This window comes from Leptonotus elevatus, chromosome 17, assembly GCF_054856555.1.
Source record: "Leptonotus elevatus isolate MCC_2025b chromosome 17, RoL_Lele_1.0, whole genome shotgun sequence".
Classification (NCBI taxonomy): Eukaryota; Metazoa; Chordata; class Actinopteri; order Syngnathiformes; family Syngnathidae; genus Leptonotus; species Leptonotus elevatus.
In genome coordinates, this window is record NC_141255.1 from 9207250 (window position 1) to 9227017 (window position 19768).

Here is a 19768-nt window from a genome sequence, read left to right on the forward strand (position 1 = left end):
GCGTGTGTCCTTGGCCGAGGAAGGGAGAGAGGCCGACTCGCCAAAACAGTAACACCATCATTAATATATACAAAGAACGGGAAGTGGGTCCGACAGCCACCTGATTAAAAGGCAATTGTATACAAAGATGCTGCCTGTGAAACGGTTGCTCACTTTGGCAGATCAGTGCTCTTTTTCCCAGAGTGCACTACAGGCGAGGTGGCTTTCCATGCGAGTGTGTGTGTGTGTGTGTGTGTGTGTGTGTGTGTGTGTGTGTGTGTGTGTGTGTGTGTGTGTGTGTGTGTGTGTGTGTGTGTGTGTGTGTGTGTGGGGTGTGTGTGTGTGTGTGTGTGTGTGTGTGTGTGTGTGTGTGTGTGTGTGTGTGTGTGTGTGTGTGTATATACATTTGATTTTTGCCATAGCTGGCGCCAATGAGCGCTCGCTGAAGCAAAATAGATGGACGCTTTGCATAAAGTTGAAAGGCGAGCGGTATGATTCCCTGCACCCACCGGATATGAAACTGTTCAGCCAATGAAGTGCACAATATGGACAATATTGGTCATATTCAAATGCCTGCTGGGTCTAATATGAATCTTATATGGACATGGGTTGGGGGACACTTACTGTGGTCTTTTCAAGAAGCAAAAATAGAAACCTGACTCATTTATTAAAGGACTGTTATAATGCATAATTCATATTTAGGTAATGGTGGTTATTATTTGGACCTTTTTTTGCAAGAGCAAGGTGGCTTAGCATAGTCTATCAAAGCACAGCCAAGATAGGTTTGTTGGCGAGTGCCACTCAATCTGAGATCGAAATGTACCCGTAAGAACCATCATAAAGGGAAAACGTGCAACCAAACGTATAATAAACCGTCAATCAGTCAAGTAACTCTTTGGATTTTTCAATTCATATACAATGGAAGCATAAATGGTCAAGTGAAAGTGGACTGCAGATACTCGTCACACGTCAAAGCATGAATGAACACTGCTAGCATTCCTGCTGGGAAATGTCCAAAATGTCCATTTTCCTCGAGCCAGTACAAAGCACTGCGGCTGGCGCTCTGCGCGGTAAACAACTGTAAAAGACAGCCGGCAACCACGCATTTTTTCTCCCTTTCGTGCATTACAGTCAAAGTAAGTGGCCAAAGAGTGTCTAGACGTCAAGTCAAGGGAAAATAGGAACACTTTCAAAAAAAAACAAAAAGAAATCTATTGCGTTTTGGCAGACACATAATAACAGCTGTTAAACGCGGGTGAAGTGCGGTGAGCATGAGCGTCTGGAACAAACAGAGCCGACAAGATAGGCGGACAAAACAACGGCTGCTGTTGCATCACCTGCTGTAATAATAGCGATGGTCTGCTCAGACGATAGGAGCTAGCCCTTACAAATAACAAACACATGTCAGAAACAACAACCCCTGTGTGTGCATGCATGCATGCAAAAAAGCTGAACTGAAAAATTCAAGTCCATTCAGTGGGACAAACCAATTAAACAAGACAAGATAAGCTGAAAGAAACTTGCACATTCTAATCTGATGCTTGCAATAAATTGAAACAAGGCTAATTATCTATTGGAGTGGAAAGATGTACTCTTTGGAAAGCTTCCTCAGTGACTAACATGACGAGTAATAAGTAATTGAATGAAACAATTCAATATACATGAAAAACAACAATAAAAAATGGGGGGAAACAGAATAAAAAAAAAAGTGTGAAATGATTATTAAAATCAATGAAAAGCTAAATTTGTTATGTATACATACTCTATAAATAAAATTTAAAAAATACAAATTGTTTTATATGTGTATATATATATGTATTTGAATGTACCTGGGTATGTATACAGTATTTATATATTAATGTGTATGTATATACAGAAGCTTGATAGAGAGTGGACCTAATATGGAGCCTTGTGGCACTCCCTCAGCAAGCATGATTTGTCACCGACGTTAACATTTCTGTCCAGACTTAAAAGGTAACCAAAGACAATCAAAAATCAGGCAGACAGACGACGACATATTTAATTTGATTACAAAATGAAACACATGAGGACAGAGAAGCATCAGGGACGTATGCTTCCCCAATTGGATTTTGAGCTAAAACCTGACTCCTAATAAACAACAGGAAAAAGCGGGCTTAATAAAATGACGATAAGCTGTGAAATGTAATTCCGAGGGGCAAATCAGCTGTCTCGGAGCTGTGCTTTTTCATTCGGATGTTCTCATTTGTATCCGCACCTGTGTCATTCACAGCCTTACGTCTTAACCTAATTTCATGGTCTGCGGGTCTGGATGGATGACTCTGCCGCCGCTTGTACACTGAGGGGAGGGGAGGGGAGCGAGCGAGACGGCACCATGACTGTGTGCAGGTGTGCACACAAATGATCGCCAGTACCAAAGGAAAAGGAAAAAGAACGCGCCGATGCAATAGCATAGAATTGTTCTGCCTGCCGGATATTAACCTTTTAACCGAGCTCTTTTCTGTTCTCAAAATACATTGAGCTCCTCCGAATAGCGGACCGAACGATCAGAGGTGGAAGACATTTTGCGGCGAGCGAGTGTTATTGTAATACGTGAGCTGAAAGGTGCATGAACCGCTTTGAACACTTGGAGTGGACCTTTAAAAATCTCATTAAAAGCGACTCAAATGGATTTGGGTAACACTCGAGTGAATGGGGCTCACTTTGCTGCCAATTATACTCAAAAGGCGAAAAACTTATGACATCTGCACCTGACAATTTGAGTACCAAACCAGTATTGCAACAATCCTGTGACACCTAGTGGCATTTGTTGTGCATTTTGATCAGAGATTGTGTCTTATAACACCAACATTTTCACATTTCAAATTTGATTTCACTTAAAAAAAAAAAAAAAAAGAAATGAAAGGGGAACAGAGGGAAGTAAAACTTATATCTGCCCCTGATCAACACAAAAAAATAATCAACACTAAATGAATGACAGCGAGCGATCAATACGTTTTCAATGTAACAATTCTATAAAATAATTCAACAGCATGTCCTTGTGCTATATATATATATATATATATATATATATATATATATATTTATTTATTTGTTTCCAGTAATTGTGCTTTTATAATTTTTTTAAAATACAGATAGACTGAGAAGATTTTGTTTTACAATCCACATTGTTCTACAAACTGACACCATGAGTTGAAATACATCGGTCTTTTTGTTTTGTTCTATATTTACGTTTGGAAAAACATGTCTTCCCCCCCTTTTTTATTTTTATTTTATTTGTATATTGACGGGTAAAATATCACGATGGGCTGTTAAACACCATCAATTCATTAAATTTGAAAGTTTTTAGTTGTGTAAATAATGGATTAGTGTGGTCTCCGTATCCACATCCGAAAACGGCACAAATTCAGATTTTCCTTACCCTCTTGTGGTTCGATCAGGAGATGTCGTTGATATTTGTCAACTGTGGGCATGTGAAGCCCTTTGAGACTCTTGTGTGATTCAGGTCTATATAAATAAACTTGACTTGACTTGTCTTATGAGTGCAGACTACAGATATGACCGCTGTATGTTGGCAGTGAACTCGACACACTTCACAATAAGCAGCACTTTGACAAATTGTGTACAATTCATCGAAAAAGGAAAATAGGAAAACATTATTTGAGATACAAGTGTTTTGAGTTACTAGCATAGTCACCGAACAAATTCAATTCGTATCTCACTGTACGACAAATGGAAAAAGTTGAAATATAAAAACCCTTGTGCAAGCTATTAAAGCCATTATGAATATGCTAATATCCCCCTTTTTTAAATGCAGACTCGTTTCCCCCCTCTCAATCTAATGATAGAGGAACCGCTTATTCAGATCTGTAATTACTGTTATATTAATGCTATAACGTCCTCTGTTGCCTAGTGACAGATGTCACCCAAAATACATGCCTCCTATGTCAGGCTTCATGGACCGCGAGCGCCATGTGTGCGACACCCTGAATTAGCCCATTGTGGAAAAGCCACAATGGGCACGTTCACCTTGGCTGAAGACCTCGGATCATTCACACCACAAGCAAAAGTGTTAAGCCTTCTCAACAACAACAACAAAAAAAGAGACGTGAAGTCAAATAGTGTTCATATTTAGTTTGATTGATTGAGATCTTGGGGAGTTCTATATATATAATATAATATACTCAACAAACCTATAAATGCAACACTTTGGTTTTTGGCTCCCATTTTTTTATGATGAACTCAAAGAGTTGGGATGCTAGATGCCAGTTTTTGTGACATGCCAATTATAAGACAATAAAATAAGACTGAGTGTGTATTTTATGGCAAAATACTTTACTTATTCTCATGTTAATATTTATTTATTTATTTACTTATATTTCGGTATAACTTCAATACCTGTTGATAATCGGACTTAATTTCAATATTTTTGCTGGTGGCAGTAAACATTTGGATTCTAGTGGCACGGAGTGAATTATAAATTTTATTTCAGAGTGTACTTTTTATATGTAAGGAGTTAAATCAGTACTTTTTAATGCAAGTATCGCTGGCACCCTACTTAAATACTGAATATGAGTACTTTTGCCGTCTCTAGTTATTTCACCGTCTCATGCATTTTTAGACTGTGCTCACCGTGAATTAGCTCGATTTCTCCCGCAGTTCTTTCCTACCAGCCTGTTTGGACAGCCATAAACCACAGAAACCACGGGCGCTTTAATGTCAGCACTCCGTCTCGGTTGTTAACAAGCCATGGACAGAGCGGCGGAAGCGACCCAACTCTCCCCGCTAGTCCCACAAGTACACTCCAGTCACTGATCGCGCAAAAACACGGCGCAGTATTAATTACTGTTTGTAAACAATGCACTTTCCGGAGATTAACGTACGTGCTCGGCATCCGCCGCGCGCTAATTCTCGCCAGTGATTAAGCGGTGAGGCAAGGACAGCTGCTCAAGATGAGTTCATTGGCATGTTTAATGAATTGCGCTTGAGGAAATGATTCAATCATTACTTTGATTAATTCTCCACGTGCCGGATAATGCGTCAAACGTCTGCTGGGTGTCAATAATGGTGCAAACCAGCGGGATGAGGCTAACCGGTTTTAGATTTAGCAGGAAATGATACGGCGATTAATGATTACGGACCGTATGGTGGGCTAGCACAATGCTAATGCTCACAAGGTTAAGTCAGAGGAATATTTTCATTAACGGGCTGTCACCGTTAAATTTCGCTCGCTCGTTGTGTGTCCGTGCTTTTTCTCCGCCCCCTCAGACACGCCGGCGAGTGGCAAACATCTAACGGAAGCAAAGCCAAGGCAAAATCATTTGTGAGAGATCTTGTCAAACAGATTAATCCCCCACCCTGAGCCTCGGGGTTCTGGACCGTTTTTCTGTCATGCCGCTTTGCCAGGCTCCCTCTTGATAATACCCCAAAGATAAAATTAATTGTGCAGGGAGATGTGGGATGGGGAGTATCCAAAAGGACCTTGAGCAACGCGTGAAATGCTCTCACATTCTCACTTGCTCTCTCTGGATGTGAAAATATTCAAACCGGGAAAGCGTGACACATTGCAAAGCGGTTGACGTCAACTTTGCGCGGACGTTTGTGGACCTTTCCGAGAGTTACTAAGTTACATACAGTGGAATAGAGCTTCCGCTTAGTGAGCTCCATCTTTTATTTGTCATGGTAACCGAAACTGCTCTCAAATTGGCACACCCCGCAATAGAGGGAGGCAGGACCTGCATTCTGTATTTGTCAAGACAGCCTGTGAACGTTCGCTTCAAGACGACGAGGTACAACCTAATGACAGCACCCTGGGGAGCCATTAGGAGTTAAGCCCGAGGGCCGGCTCAAAGGAAGCGACAGCTTCTGTTGAGCGAGCTCTGCTAATCACGACACTTTGAAGCCAAGCGGCTGACAGCATAATCATAATGTCGCCGAGGGCCGTGTCAAACATCAGCCTGAAAGCAGATGAATTTAATGCAAGTGAGGGAACAAACATCGTATAAAACAATGATTAACCTGCCGCCCTCTGCAGCTTTCGGGCTCCCCAGCATTCGTATACAAAAAAAAAAAAAAATCCATTCAAAAAGCTCTCCATTTGACACACGCTACATCACTCACCGTGAAATACCTGCGAGGGATCAAGGCGGCGGGATAATGGCTTGGGAGAGGATGCGCTTTGCTGCCCCGTGACGGACATTTCCAATTAGACGGGGTAAATAAATAGTGACTCATCCTATTCTGTGATTCATCAGTCTATCGTGCCTTAAATCAGATCACACATTTGGAATCCTCAGAGGTGGTGGTGGTGGGAAGGAAAACTATGTTGTTTTTTTGCACTACAATCATTTTTGCACCGCATTTTTTTTAAACCAGTGTTTACAGCTGTCAAAATTCATCGAGTAATCGATTATCAAATTAATGAACAACTATTTTAATAATCATTTTTTAACTTAAAATTGTCCAAATCCTCTGATTTTAGCATATCAACAGTAATTGTTCACTGATTTCTGTAGTCTTTCATGAAAGAAAACTGATTATCATCTGTGTTTAATCAAAATAAGACATTTACAAACATGTTTTTACTTTGGAATAACGGAGTAACATGTAGTGCAACATCACTCCCCCCCCCTTTTTCTAATTTCTATACAAATATGAAATACAAATTAACCACCAATCACTGCTTAATAAACAATAATCAAGTAAAAAAACACTTTTGTAATACACTTTAATGCAAAATTAAAATGAATCTGATTAGTCGATTAATCAATTCTAAAAATATTCTATAGTGACAGTATTAGTTTAGAGTAAATGCATACCACATCAAGTAAATAAAATACTTTATTCTTGAGTTTAGAAATCAAGCACATTCCAAATTCCGATTGTTTTCAACCGATACTGATAAAAAAAATTACGTGATTGTCCCCGATCTTAACAACTCTAATTATAACTATAACAAAAAGAATTCAAATCAAAGAAAAATGTATTACTCTGTTGTCATGAAACATTTGGGGGGCTCCATTGGGTGGACTCAGAGACTAAGTCATCCAGCCCACATCAGGCACAGCTGGTTGCGAGGGACCGCAGGTGTAACAAACAAGTAGCCTCTGGCCTTTAAAGCTCGCCCATGTGCTAATGATTGGAGCCCGCCTCTCCGAGTCTCTCCATCCCCAAAATCCAACCCAACGTGCTCCTTCTGTGTCACAATGCACCCGAAGCCAACCAGCGCGCCGTTGCAATCAGCCAGACACAGCTGGCTACCTGCACCTCTGTAGATTAGTTCCTGTATTGCCTTTTTCAATTAACTCCAGCCAACATTATCAGAACGCAGCATCGTGATTGTGAATAACTTCCAAAGGGGGGAAAATAGCCCCCTTTTTTTTTGTAAATAAAGTGACACGACTCATTAATGTGATGAATGGCTGTGCAATTCCCTCCCCTTCTTCAAGCCTCCCTCCTGTGGGCTAATTCCGGGGGAAAGAAAAGGGTGAACGCTTAAAGCCTGCGCCTCAAAGTGCTGAAGCAAGCAAGGCCGCCAGCCAAAACGCTCGCTCTTTTCAACTGTTGACGCTCCCAAGGACCCATCTCGCAGTTAACATCAAATCATTAACTTCACCCCGGCCACAGCCACTCGCCATTATAGAGAAATGCTGTCGAGGGGAGGGGACACTAGAATGGGGTGGGTGGGGGGGAAAAAAAGGTCATAGGCAGCCGGGAAGGCTAAATAAGCTGTATTATTGCTCAGGATCAACACTGACACATCTCCCTGGAGATCACAATGATTCCAGAAAGTGAAGGCAGGAACAAAAATGTCAAAATGTGGGACTTTCTGGGAGCACATCATCTTGCAACCATCTAATTGTATACTTCACTCCTGATGGTTTCCATGGCAACCACATGAAAGGCAAAACAGAACGTCTATACGGCTATTCAGCTGAACATGACATAATACTAAAGTAAATGACATGCTCAACATCTCAAAAATGTTAGAAAACCTGGAAAAATGACATTGGAACAACAATTAAAGTCAAGCAATAAGCCTGATGGGTAACTTTAGTGTAGATTTGACCTTGAGGGACATAAATACTCCCGTAGTACCTTCAAATCCGTGCATCCTTGGAACAGAAATGTGTCCCTTCTTTTGGAAGGTCATGGCAGTACAAGTGACTCGTGAGAAGGCCTCGATTTCTTTGACGGCTGGTGTTTTAAAATGAGGCTCGAGTTGAAGTGGCCCTTCAGTTCACATGGTTTTGAGTCAAAAGCACTGACGAGAGAGAAGTGTGAGGAAGTCCTTACAAGGTAACAGAAGAGAGAAAAGGAACATGAAAGCAATTGGATTGCTTAAGTCACTTGCCCCTTTACAGCATCATCTTAAAACCATTGCAGACCATGTCTGCACCTAAATACTTAAAAGCACCCCTGGGTTTGCCTTGGCAAACTAGGACACCCCATAGTCCCACTTATTACCTTTGCCAATTTGCTCCTGGGAGCCCCCGAGCCCTTGTCTTTATTACGGGAGTTCCTCATTGATCAATCACTGTCAGAGGAAAAGAAGTCTGCTCTGTAATTGCTCTGTGTTATAATCATGAGTGACACCCTTTCCCCCTCCCCTGTTGCAGGTCTCAGGAGAGAGAATGTTCCTTGACTTTCACACTGAACACCTCAAGGTAGGCTTTTTTTATGCACTCTATTTCCTGGCGTTATCTTTACAGCCAAATAGTCTTTGAGTGTAGTTAAAACATTAGAGGTCGGATTGAAGGCCCGAAATAGAAGTGCATAAGAGTTTTGTTTTGTTTTGTAAGTGGACTTTTAAAACAATCACCACTGTTTTCTACATGGCCAGCCGATTTTGAGCGTTTTCACTCATCTTTCAAGGCAAACAGAATATTGTCCGCTATACATGGTGGATACCATATGAAAGATTGGATTCCATTCTTTCATTAGAAAAAAAATATGTTTCTACTTTTTTCCGTTCTGTAGTAATCAGAATTTGAAAATAGGTAGTTTTGGGGGACATCAAGCACAAATTTTTGGGTGAAAAGATACATTTTGTTGTGTGACTTTGACACTAATATTTTTTGTTTAGTGACGCTCTGTGAATTAGATTTAATGTGACAAACGCTTTGATCATTCACGTCATCTTTGAAAACGTTTTATTTCCTAAGATCCGCCATGTTTTCATGTAATTTGAAACCCGGGAGCCCATTGAAAAGAGAAACAATGCTGCCATCTGCTGGCCATAGTTAGTGAGTGTTTTTCACTACCCCATTCACAAACCAGCGTTGCTCAAGATGTTGCATTGCCCATTGAGAAAAAAAACATAGTTGACGTCAACTGACGTTATTGGCGGTATATAGTTGGCGTGTCCTTAACGTTAATTGACGTTTTTGTCGGTAAAAAAGATGGAACCCAGGGTCAGCAGAAATAATTGTATGAATTGCAACAGTTGGATACGCAGCTTGATTGTACCTTCTGCCATCTAGTGGAAGAGCATATAATTGTTTTGCCTGTCAGTGGCATTGGTGATCTCTCATGGCACAGTGGTTGTGAAGCACTGGCCTAGACGGCTTGAGGTATAATAACAAATGTATAATTCAGGAAGGCATTTTTGCTGTTTCTTTCAGTTCTTGCTTGTTAGCTCATGCCGTCTGCTCTGAACACAATACCTGACATGTCATGATCTGTGTTGTCTCAGAAAAAACACAATTATAATAAGGCTTCTATGCTACCCCCCCCCCCCCCCCAACACCCTGATATGCAAATGCAGCACTGCATTTCATGCAAATGTCCGACACCGCCGATTTGCCAATGTCATTTATGTGCCGGCTAGTGAACAAGCGTCCGTAATGTTTTATTCCGCTCACAGTCCCAAGAAGAGAAGGTCGCGTCGACACGACATGATTGTTTTATTCAACGTTGACGGATTAATGCTGATGCGGCACTTTTAAAACGCTTTACCCTGAAAGAAACTAGTCGAGGGTTCTACATTTTCTAAGATATGCTGGCCAAAATGTGTTTCCCCAAGAGATTGCGTTGGGCCTTGGCATTTACTCAGATTGTGATGTCATTGTCTGCGTAACTGCAAAAGATTATGTTCTGCGAGGGGGGCAAAGTTTTTTAAATTTAAAATGTAATCAGTATAATCACCATAAGCAATCAGTTCCTCTTCATTTCACCTGATCGAGCCACCCCAACCCCCTCCCATGCTTAAACGAGCCTGTTAAAAGAGAGAGCATCTTATCAGCAACCCGGATTAAGCCTTGACTTTGATTAACATCTGCACAAGTTTTTCAAATATCAAAGTTGGCGATTATGTTCAAGGGTGGGACACAGCGGGATTTGTGTTTAGATCGCAGAGACATCAAAAATTCATGTTATTTTGGTGAAGCAGCCAATTAATCACTTTTTTTTTTTGCTGCCTAAACGGGATGCAGTACAAATCAAGCTTTGATCCGCGGGTCTTCTCCATGATCCTTTTGTCAATTTTCTACCGTCACAACTGAAAACTAACCAACTTTTGAATACGGCAATCACAACATTGGTTCATAAATGAATGAGTGCACTTGCTCGTAATGGCGATAATTGTCTATTTCGATAAGCAGTGCTGACAGTGCGGTTCGAGGCAATCGACTCTGAGGCTTAATGATTCAAATGGTTGGTCAACATTGGAGCACATCAAAGTGCAGTATGCGTGCTTCTTCCTAATGAAGTCACAGTGTCCACAGAGTCTGCACACCATGAATGTCAATTTCCAGCCATAATAAACCACAGTTCGGAAAGGCTCCCCATAAAAAGGAATGTTGCTTTTTGTTTCGGAAGTGCGCTTCACTGTGTGTTTCGGGAAGCTAAAGGTCACAGTGAGGCCATCTTGGCCAGTATTTAAACACGGAGTCCGTCATTGCCAGGGTGGCTTAATGACATGCCGTGTAATGACTTTGCCATAAAGGGAATTAAACGTCTAAACACTGTGGGGATTGGCGTCGGCTTGAATTGAAATCAATGGGATGCTTGGCTGGATCCCGATGCTGTTTGGCCACTTGTTTTAAGTGAGCACTTTTGCTATTGACGTTGTCGCTCAATCAGTGAGCTCAGAGCTCATTCTTTTTGAGCCCGACGCATTGATCAGCAAACGACATGCTTACTTTGTGCTTTCACACCTAGCCTTGCATTTGTTATACTGCCACCATTTGCCAGAAGCCATTAAACTACAGTCAAGACAGGTAATGCAAAGGCAAAATACTAAAAACAGCTGCCTGGAATACAACATTCTGTTTTAACACTGGATTTTTTCCACCCACCAATACCATACCCCTCTAATTTTAGGTAATCCAAATAATTGTCTCGATTATAAGCCATTTTTCCAGTGGTTCTTCACCTGGGTTTGATTGAACCCCAGGGGTTCAGTGAGTCAGTCTCAGGGGTTTGGTGGAGGTCAAGATACACACCCGACTCATATGATTCCTGATAACATGCCCTACTTGGCCATCATCATCATCATCATCATCATCATCATCATCATCATCACCACCATCATCACCACCATCATCATCATTAGGGATGGGTACCTTTCACATTTGAACCGGTACTGTTCCAATACTCAGTACCTGGAAATTGAAACCGGTACTCAGCGGTACCAACTTAAGGTACTTTTGTACTCTCTCTTTTTATTTTTTATTTGTTACATTTTATTTATACATTTTGGTGGTAGTAAATGTTCATCATTGTTTAATAGTAAAATATATTTTTTAATAAATTCAACAATTACCTTTCAATATATAAAACTTGACAAATAAAAAATACAATTTCATTCAAATGAGCCAGAGAGGAATGGTAAAAACAAAGTTTTAACATTTTACAATTACTGAAGTATAATTAATAAACACAAGTTAATATTACAAACAAAAACAAAATGTGAATCAAAAGTATGTGCAATGAACAACAGTAAATATATAAATTAATAATAAACAATGTTACCTTAGTTTCTTGTGCAGTTGTTTTTCAAGAACGTAAAGCTGTGCTCAAAGTTTGAACCCAATTTGGACTCAAAAATAAAAAAAAATGACAGTTGGAAGAGGACATGACACGAACAGAGAATAATTGGGTTCAAATTAATCTTTTGAATATACCCGACGTGGTCTGTAATGCTCGCTACATTTTGGAAGTGAAGGCCTGTGCGAGTGGGTGACGTCAGTACGCTGGTGCACGTATAATGTTGCGTTCAAGTGCGCCAAGGAAAATCGTCAACTCTTCCACTTTGAAAGACGTGCTTCAGAACCGAAACATGGCACCGTTTGATTTGACGTGAATCAGTGCTCGGAAGTACCGACCCAAATCGGTCCATACAACAAAAAGTGCAGTTTTCGGTACCCATCCCTAATCATCATCATCATCCTCAAGGGAACGTACGGTGTTCCACAGGGTTCAATTCTGGGGCCTCTGCTGTTATCATTGTATCCACTGCCCCTTCAAGGTAAAGAGAGCCAGATTAGATGAAAATGCTACTTTCCCGGTTCAATTTGTTCACCAGTAAAATCATATTTTATGTTTCAATAAATAAGGATTTGGTAAGTGTGCATAGGGGTTCAATACCTCCAACTAGGGTAAGAAATAATGCGTTATACCAACAGCAATATTGCAAAGCAGTTATTTTAATTCAATGATAGCACCAAACCTAGCACTATATACCTCTTTGTTATTTCCCCAATTAAAAACCATATCATCAACAATACAGACATTCAGGTATTTTTGCAATTTAACACCTGCCCCTGAAAATCTTATTTTCTGTCTCTTCACCATGGAATAAAGGAAAACATTCAAAACAGAAACAGTTGCGGGAAAGGAATGCAGCAGACTAATCTGGCCAACATTGGATTGAACCAAAGACCTTGAGAAACCGCCCAAGCTGCGACGGGCGTACAAACTCCTAAAATGACAAGCGATTATCAAAGCGCCTCTGGCTTGAGGCAGTGTAATCCCCCTGATGTTGGCGTCTATGAAAGTCCGAATTAGATCCCTCAAACAATGTCGGCTTGTCTACACTGGTTAAACCCTCAGCATTTTAGTCCCAAAATTAAGTTGACCCTGTCAGAAAGCTTAAGGACGTGCGAGCCGTGTGACAAAGCCCTTCAGTCGTCATATTCATCCATCTGCGTTCCATCTCCTCGATGTAATGAGTTCCTTCTCCAGCCAGACCACGGGGGCTAATAAGGCTTTTATCTGCTTTTGATATTAGATATTAGCACCTCATCAACATTAAGCTCTCGTCCGCCCGCCCCATTTGCATTAGCTGAACAATGAAGAAATCTTCTAAAATTCAAATTAAAGCCCTTGCTGAATAGCCAGAAGGATGCCGCCGCCCATCACTCAACTCCACACCTCGGTTAAATCTTTGCAAATCTGTGAGAGCTTTTTAAATAAAATAAAATAAAATGGATCATCGCAATCTGCCATTTTCAAGCACATGAATGATAAATGCTTCGCCGCCGGCTACAAAAGTAGGTCTGAGTGACACAATCAGGATTTTGTTGGTTGGAAAAACTTATAAATAGGAACTTCAGTCAGGCGATATTTGTGATCTTTCCCGCAGGGGGGGAGACACATTTGTGTGGCAAGTGTTTGCATCAGACATAATGTTTTATCCTCATTAACATACTGTAGTTGCGTTAAAAAAGATGATGGTGACAAGCGCCTATTTTAGTCTTTAGAAATAATAAGAAAAAGGTAAATCCTGTTTTGCAGTGCAAAGGTTTCAGACTTCTTATCATCCCTCATGGCATATTTTTGTCAGGTGCTATAAGAAAAAAAAAATGAAATATTAACTGGGAACTATAGCTGGGAGAAATAGAAAATAAATGACTTCGGTGTGGCAAGGAGGAGAAGGAAGACGGTGAGATTTATCAAGTCGAGATGGAAATGTCTGCCGAGTCTGTGTTGAAAAATTAAAGGGAGGTTGGTGTCCATTTGGACCACGCGGGCTTCATGACTACTTGAAATAAGAGCACTAATCGCTCTCTATATGGTGTTGAAATTTTACCCAAATCACTGGTAAATTTGTGTTGCAAGTAATTCTACTCACAATGTTTATCAATGGCATACCACAGCAATGGCTGAATGTTACATTACTGACTTTGCACACCTAAAGCTGTTCTCTGTACAGTATTGTAAGTGACTAGCAAAAATCTATAAACGTACAGATAAGTGAACATGTTGACAGGAAAAAGGTTAAACTATTTGGGATATGTTCTCCATTCACCTGAAGCCAATTTTATACATTCAGTTTGTGTGCGTGTGTGTGAGAGGGTGCTGTTTAAACAACAACCCAAAAAAAAAACACAGCAAGTCAATATTGATTGATCCAGGAGCCTTAGCAATTACCTCTGTGTGCAGAAGACCATGTTAAGGTCAGTATTATCTTTGCTCATTTTACGGGTCAGCAACCTGGCTTTCGCTGGGCTAAATTAACGGAGTAAACACAATTGCTCACCTTGATGAAATTTACGGCGGGATTTAAAGGTGGAAAGGTGTCGCGCCTGAGGTTGACCCTTGATATTTGCCAGAACGGTACCCGGCGCTAAAACGGCGGCGGCATAAATCAGAGGTGCAATGAAACTGGGCAGTGAAAATGTAATGAGGCTATTAAAATAATGTATTTTATGGGACAACTGGGAATGTTCTATTTGCATTGTTGAATGATGGGTGTGTTTGAGAGTCCAAAATAACCAAATTAATGTGAATAGTAACTCAAATGATTAGAGCTAAGGGCATTTTTGCAACATGTTTGCAATAATAGTTTTGCTGCAGTATGTAACTGTCAGTATAGCAGAATGAGAGCAGGTAAATTTGTATATAGTTTACTAAAAAAAAGGAAGACGATAGACCAGGGAGGGCAAAGACTGTCCCCCACCGAGCATTTAGATGATCAAGATCCAATTCTGTTCTTGTCTGTATAATTGAAAAGTCAACCCTTCACTCATTGTCAAGAATGACCAATTTATTAGTGTGCACAGGATGGCGCCCTGGTGTGCCCCACCCCACCATCCGACTCAGATGGATCTATTGAAACCAGATACTTTTGTAAACGTCTGTTAAATTATGCCGCATTGTCAAAAGAGTTACTTGTCATTTTCTCGTGGATTTAGTGCAGTGGTGCTGGTTTCCTGTACACAGTTTGTTTGATTCCAAGTAACATCACGTCTTGTCAGCTGCCCGATAAAAAGCGGACAGCAGGTTGTTTTAACAATGCTATAGATACATCTTAATCCCAGCCACGATAAATCATGAAATGCATAGCAAAAGATGTGCCAGATGATAAAATATCAGAATAGTAGCATCAGTTGCATCATATGAAACTAAAAGGTGCTATATTGAACCATCATTGTTTGTATTTGTTTATTTATTTATGGATTGTCATCATTCTGGTAAACTTTCATGCAACCACATTAAAGGTAAACACTCACCTTGGAGTCCAATAATTAGACGGTACCATAAAGTACAGAAATGCACTGACACACAGTACACAAGACCCAGACCCTTTGCCCTTGTTTGGTTTCCTATTAGTGCCTGTGACAGTTCAAGTTTGTCCATTGAGCATCCTGCAGTTAGTCTTATCGCTTCACCTCACCTGCTGGGATGTGACACCGTTCTGGGGTTCACTGAGGGATGTCTAACCCCGCCAGCGGAAGCTCGGGTGACCCTGTAAGCAAGAGTGACAACACAATAATACTCCCTGCACCCTAATCTTTCATTGGTGGATTATCAGATTAGAGGCCCCGCTTGTTTATGGGCTTGGCGACTATTGAAAAAGTTGATCTGTCAAGTTTATCGTACACTTGTCGCATTAAGGCGGTTTTGGGCCACACAGTTGGCTGCGGATGGCAGATAAGGCAGACACGGTTGAACAGGACCTCCGGAAAAAGGAGAAACAAAACGCTTTGTGTGTCTTTCATTTGATTTCTTTGACCTTTTTTTTTTTTTAAGATGTACCAGAAATCATCTGCTAGTTAGCGACTGAGGTTAGCCCTTTCAAACGGGATGTAATCCATCCTTTCTCAATCTGTTTTCTTTCAAAGATGCTGGTTTCCTATCAATCTCTTGTTTTGACAAAGCTGGAGTCCATTATTGAACCCTTTGGATCGAGCTCACTAAGTCAGGCTAACAGTTTCCCTTTCCCTTCACAAGCAGCGGCAGCAACCACTTTGAAGGTCGTGGCCCCTTCAAAGTGTCCCTGTCAGAGGATATCTGTGAATAACAGTCGCCGATACGATCATTATCTTTATAAATCAAGTCTTATCGGATGTGCAAGGTGGGCATGTTTTGACATCAGCTAGAGTGAGACTGGAACTTAAATGTGGCAATTACTTAAAATCTATCCAACACAAAAACAAAAATGATTGACTTTCTACAGTTACTACTCAGTCATTTACCTGAATATTCACTTTGTTACCAGACTTTAGAATGCTTGCTTTCTTGTGGTTTTAAAATACTTTTCCACAGCTATAGTCCCGCTTTGTTTATGGCACACATCACATCAGGCCATCATTACTCACCCGCTGAGAGTATTGTTCCAACAACTGCAGCTATATGAAATATTTCATATTTTATTCTAGGTGTCTGATGACAATTTCCTGAATCACATTCCCTCCCAAACACGTTTGTCTTATTACACCGAGCATCAGACAAATGTGCTGGAGTTGCAAAAGTGACACATGAGGCCGCGTTGGAAATATAAGCAGCCGATCATACACTGGCGCATCCGCGTAATCATGCAGATGAAATCCTCCAAGTGAAAATTAAAATGCTGTTAAGGTCACGTCTCGCTGGTTGCGGCTCCGTGTGAGTCTTAACCAGTGTCCTTGAAGGATTGTTGTGTTTTACATCATTTCATTTGCATAAAGTCAAAGAAATGTTAGGGAGTGCACCATGGTGTGAAATCGCTATTGTAAAGTAACTCCATGTTATAGAACACAGCAGTAATGAAGGGCAGTCAATAGATGTCGGTCTGCTGCATAATCTAGTCAGAGGTGGCAAATCCAGATCTAGAAAGTAAAACAACTCTTCCACAGTGTGGCTTTAGATCATAGAGCGTAACTGCTTACCCAACCAGATCGTACACCAAAGCTAGGCAACGAAGGGTCAACAACCTTTGGGCTGCTTGGCTTTTCAAAAAAACACTGTGGCTAATATAAGTGGCCTCGCAAAGGTGGCAAATGTTCTCCTCCATCGGAACTAGGATCAGTGGTGGCAAATCCAAGTCCGGAAAGTAAAAACACTGCCAGTTTGGCTTTAGCCACAGATGTTTTTACTAAACTGGCAGGTAAACAAGCTCTTACCCGTTGGTTAAGCACCTGTGGCTAAGGGGTTTTACTTTCTGGACTTGGGTTTACCACCTCTGATCCTAGTTATGATGAAGGGAAACATAGAGTGTTCTGTGAAAAGCCAAACAGCCCAAAACTTCTTGACTCTTTGGTGTCTCGCTTTGGTGTAGGTTCTGGTTTTAATTTAAACCCTGTGCCCCTAGAAAACCTTTCAAGTGTTCTTTACACCCTACAGAAATAAGATTGCCAGCCTTCTTACATCATTGAAAGTATTATTGTAGCTTTTTCTGGTCAGTGGTGGCGGTCTTACCACGTCACTTGTGTTGTGTGGATCCTTTAGAACTTCCATACCAAAGCCAATTTATATCATTGGTTCCCACAAATGGTTTGTGGTCGTGGTGGTAAGACTACTCCTTAAACATTCCTCATTCCTCCTTAAACAGTCTACGCTGTAAGCCTCAATGTATAGAAAGCCACAGAGCTCTAAAAATGTCCCAAAATGCAATGAGCAGCGTCTGTTTCCAAATGATGAGCTGGATCTGTCGTCAGGGAGCTACTCAGCACCCACCAACAGATTGAACGGGCCCACAAGATGAATCTGTCGACACTCCATTCTGCATATCTCTATTTAATGATATTATATGTCATTTCCCAAGCAAAGAAAACACCATTAGCCAAAGCGGTGAGTCGTAGCGAGGCATTCTGCGCCCGTTTCCAATCCTCCTTGGTGGTCCCATAATTGAAATAGGCCACGTACCATTGTATTTGTTAGCTTCTTCGGTGCCTATTTTTTCAGAATTTCAACACCAACTAGTGCAAAGGGACGAGAGGACAACTGGCTGCTGGCAAATAAATAAATAAATAAATTGTTGACCACACTTCGGAAAGCAGTTATCATTTCAATGGGAGTGATATGCTTGGAGGGGGAAAGGACAAAAGAGGTCAGCAAAAGTGGAGTAAGTGCTCCCGCGGGCACAAACACGAGCACCATTCAAATAGCACCCCCCTCCCACCACCATTCTCCCCAACCTAACTCAGAAGAGACAAGAGGAAATTGATTTCCGCTTTATTCCCGCTCAAATGGATGACCATGCTGGCGGGTGACCTGATGGTGGACCCGTCTGCTCAAATTAGGAAGCCAGTTGGAAGATATGGCTACGTAGACGCACTCTATGACTATAGTGCCGTGATGGCATTATTTCACACATCAAATCATCTGGAGGTCATCTGGCTACACTGGCAATGGATGTTCCTCACTGGCCCAAGTGATGCTTTGAAACATTTCCGGGCCGCTAACTGTGACACAAATTGCATCGTCTGAATAATAATATTCATTATTTGCATTTGTCAGTTCACTTTGAGGTCCTCCAAAAAGTCATTATTTTAAGCATAAACTGCTTTAAGGGGCATGTCATTTTTAAAAGCACACATTTTTGGTTGTTAGAAAAAATGATATTGTCCTGTTTGACTTCATTTTATTTGGATTGGATTTTATTTTATTTCATGGGGAAAACATATACTTATGACCCTGTTTTTTTTTATTATAGGAAATGTTGCCTTTCGTTTATTACCCATGCCAAGTAGTTGTAAATAATTTATTCCATGTTATGTTTTTTTTAAAATTATTATTGTAAAGTATCTTATTTTATTGAAATAGTGACCAATGCTCAACTTACTACTTACTACTTATTTTGTCTTTTATTACCCACCTTGTATTGCTTATCCTAAGTGGCATTCTTTAGTCTCTAACTCGTGTAGATTATGATGCCATATGTCCCAGTGTGCCGTTATATTACCGTATCAAACTCTCCTTCATCTGTATTTCTATAAATTCCCATCATGCATCTGCTCTCTTCTCTACTAATATAATTTTACTGCCAATGTGGCGCACACTGGGTGCCCCCCCCCCTTACATGATTTATATCAGTCTGTTTGCAACGTGCAAATCCGTCACCTAAAAGAAAGAACATTTCGCGCTTGCGACATCGTTGTTTATATTTCGCACCGTAATATTACAGAGCAGGACGGCAGCACTGGAACAGGATAGGGGGTTATAGAGATCATTTCTACCGTGCGTCCACAATGCAGACCTTTGGGGCTTTGAGGGCTGCCAAAGCTGCAGTCGCCCACGGAGCTGTGTATTCTGTGCCATGTTCTAGACCATATGGAGCACCAGGGTCACGCGGACGCCCTAGTGTAGCGCATGCTTACAAAATGAGCCAAATGTACTTGCTACTATCTGCTGGCCTTGGCAGTGTTGATTTTTTTCCCCACATTTGCACCTTCCTGCCAGCCAGTAGCACTTTTATTAAGATCCACCAGCTAAATTATTGGAGGCTTTCAAAAGTGTTGTGATCTTCCAGCTTGGGGTGACATCATTGGAATGTGTTTGGATCTTATTTGGACTCAGTTGGCGGAAAAAACACGTCTTATATTTTGGTTCTAGAATTTGAGATTGAATAAGCAGAACATGTGTAGTGTGTGCCAATTTGGATACT

At 41.0% G+C, this 19768-nt stretch overlaps 1 protein-coding gene across 23 annotated transcripts in view; it reads left to right on the plus strand.

The window, feature by feature from the left end:
- ptprda (protein tyrosine phosphatase receptor type Da) overlaps window positions 1-19768 on the plus strand; it is a 236499-nt gene that overhangs the window by 95394 nt on the left and 121337 nt on the right. For all 23 annotated transcript variants that reach the window (XM_086058898.1, XM_086058901.1, XM_086058902.1 and 20 more), the window contains exon 8: window positions 8577-8624. The gene's annotated coding sequence lies outside the window, so the exon portion shown is untranslated. The remainder of the gene's footprint in view (window positions 1-8576; window positions 8625-19768) is intronic.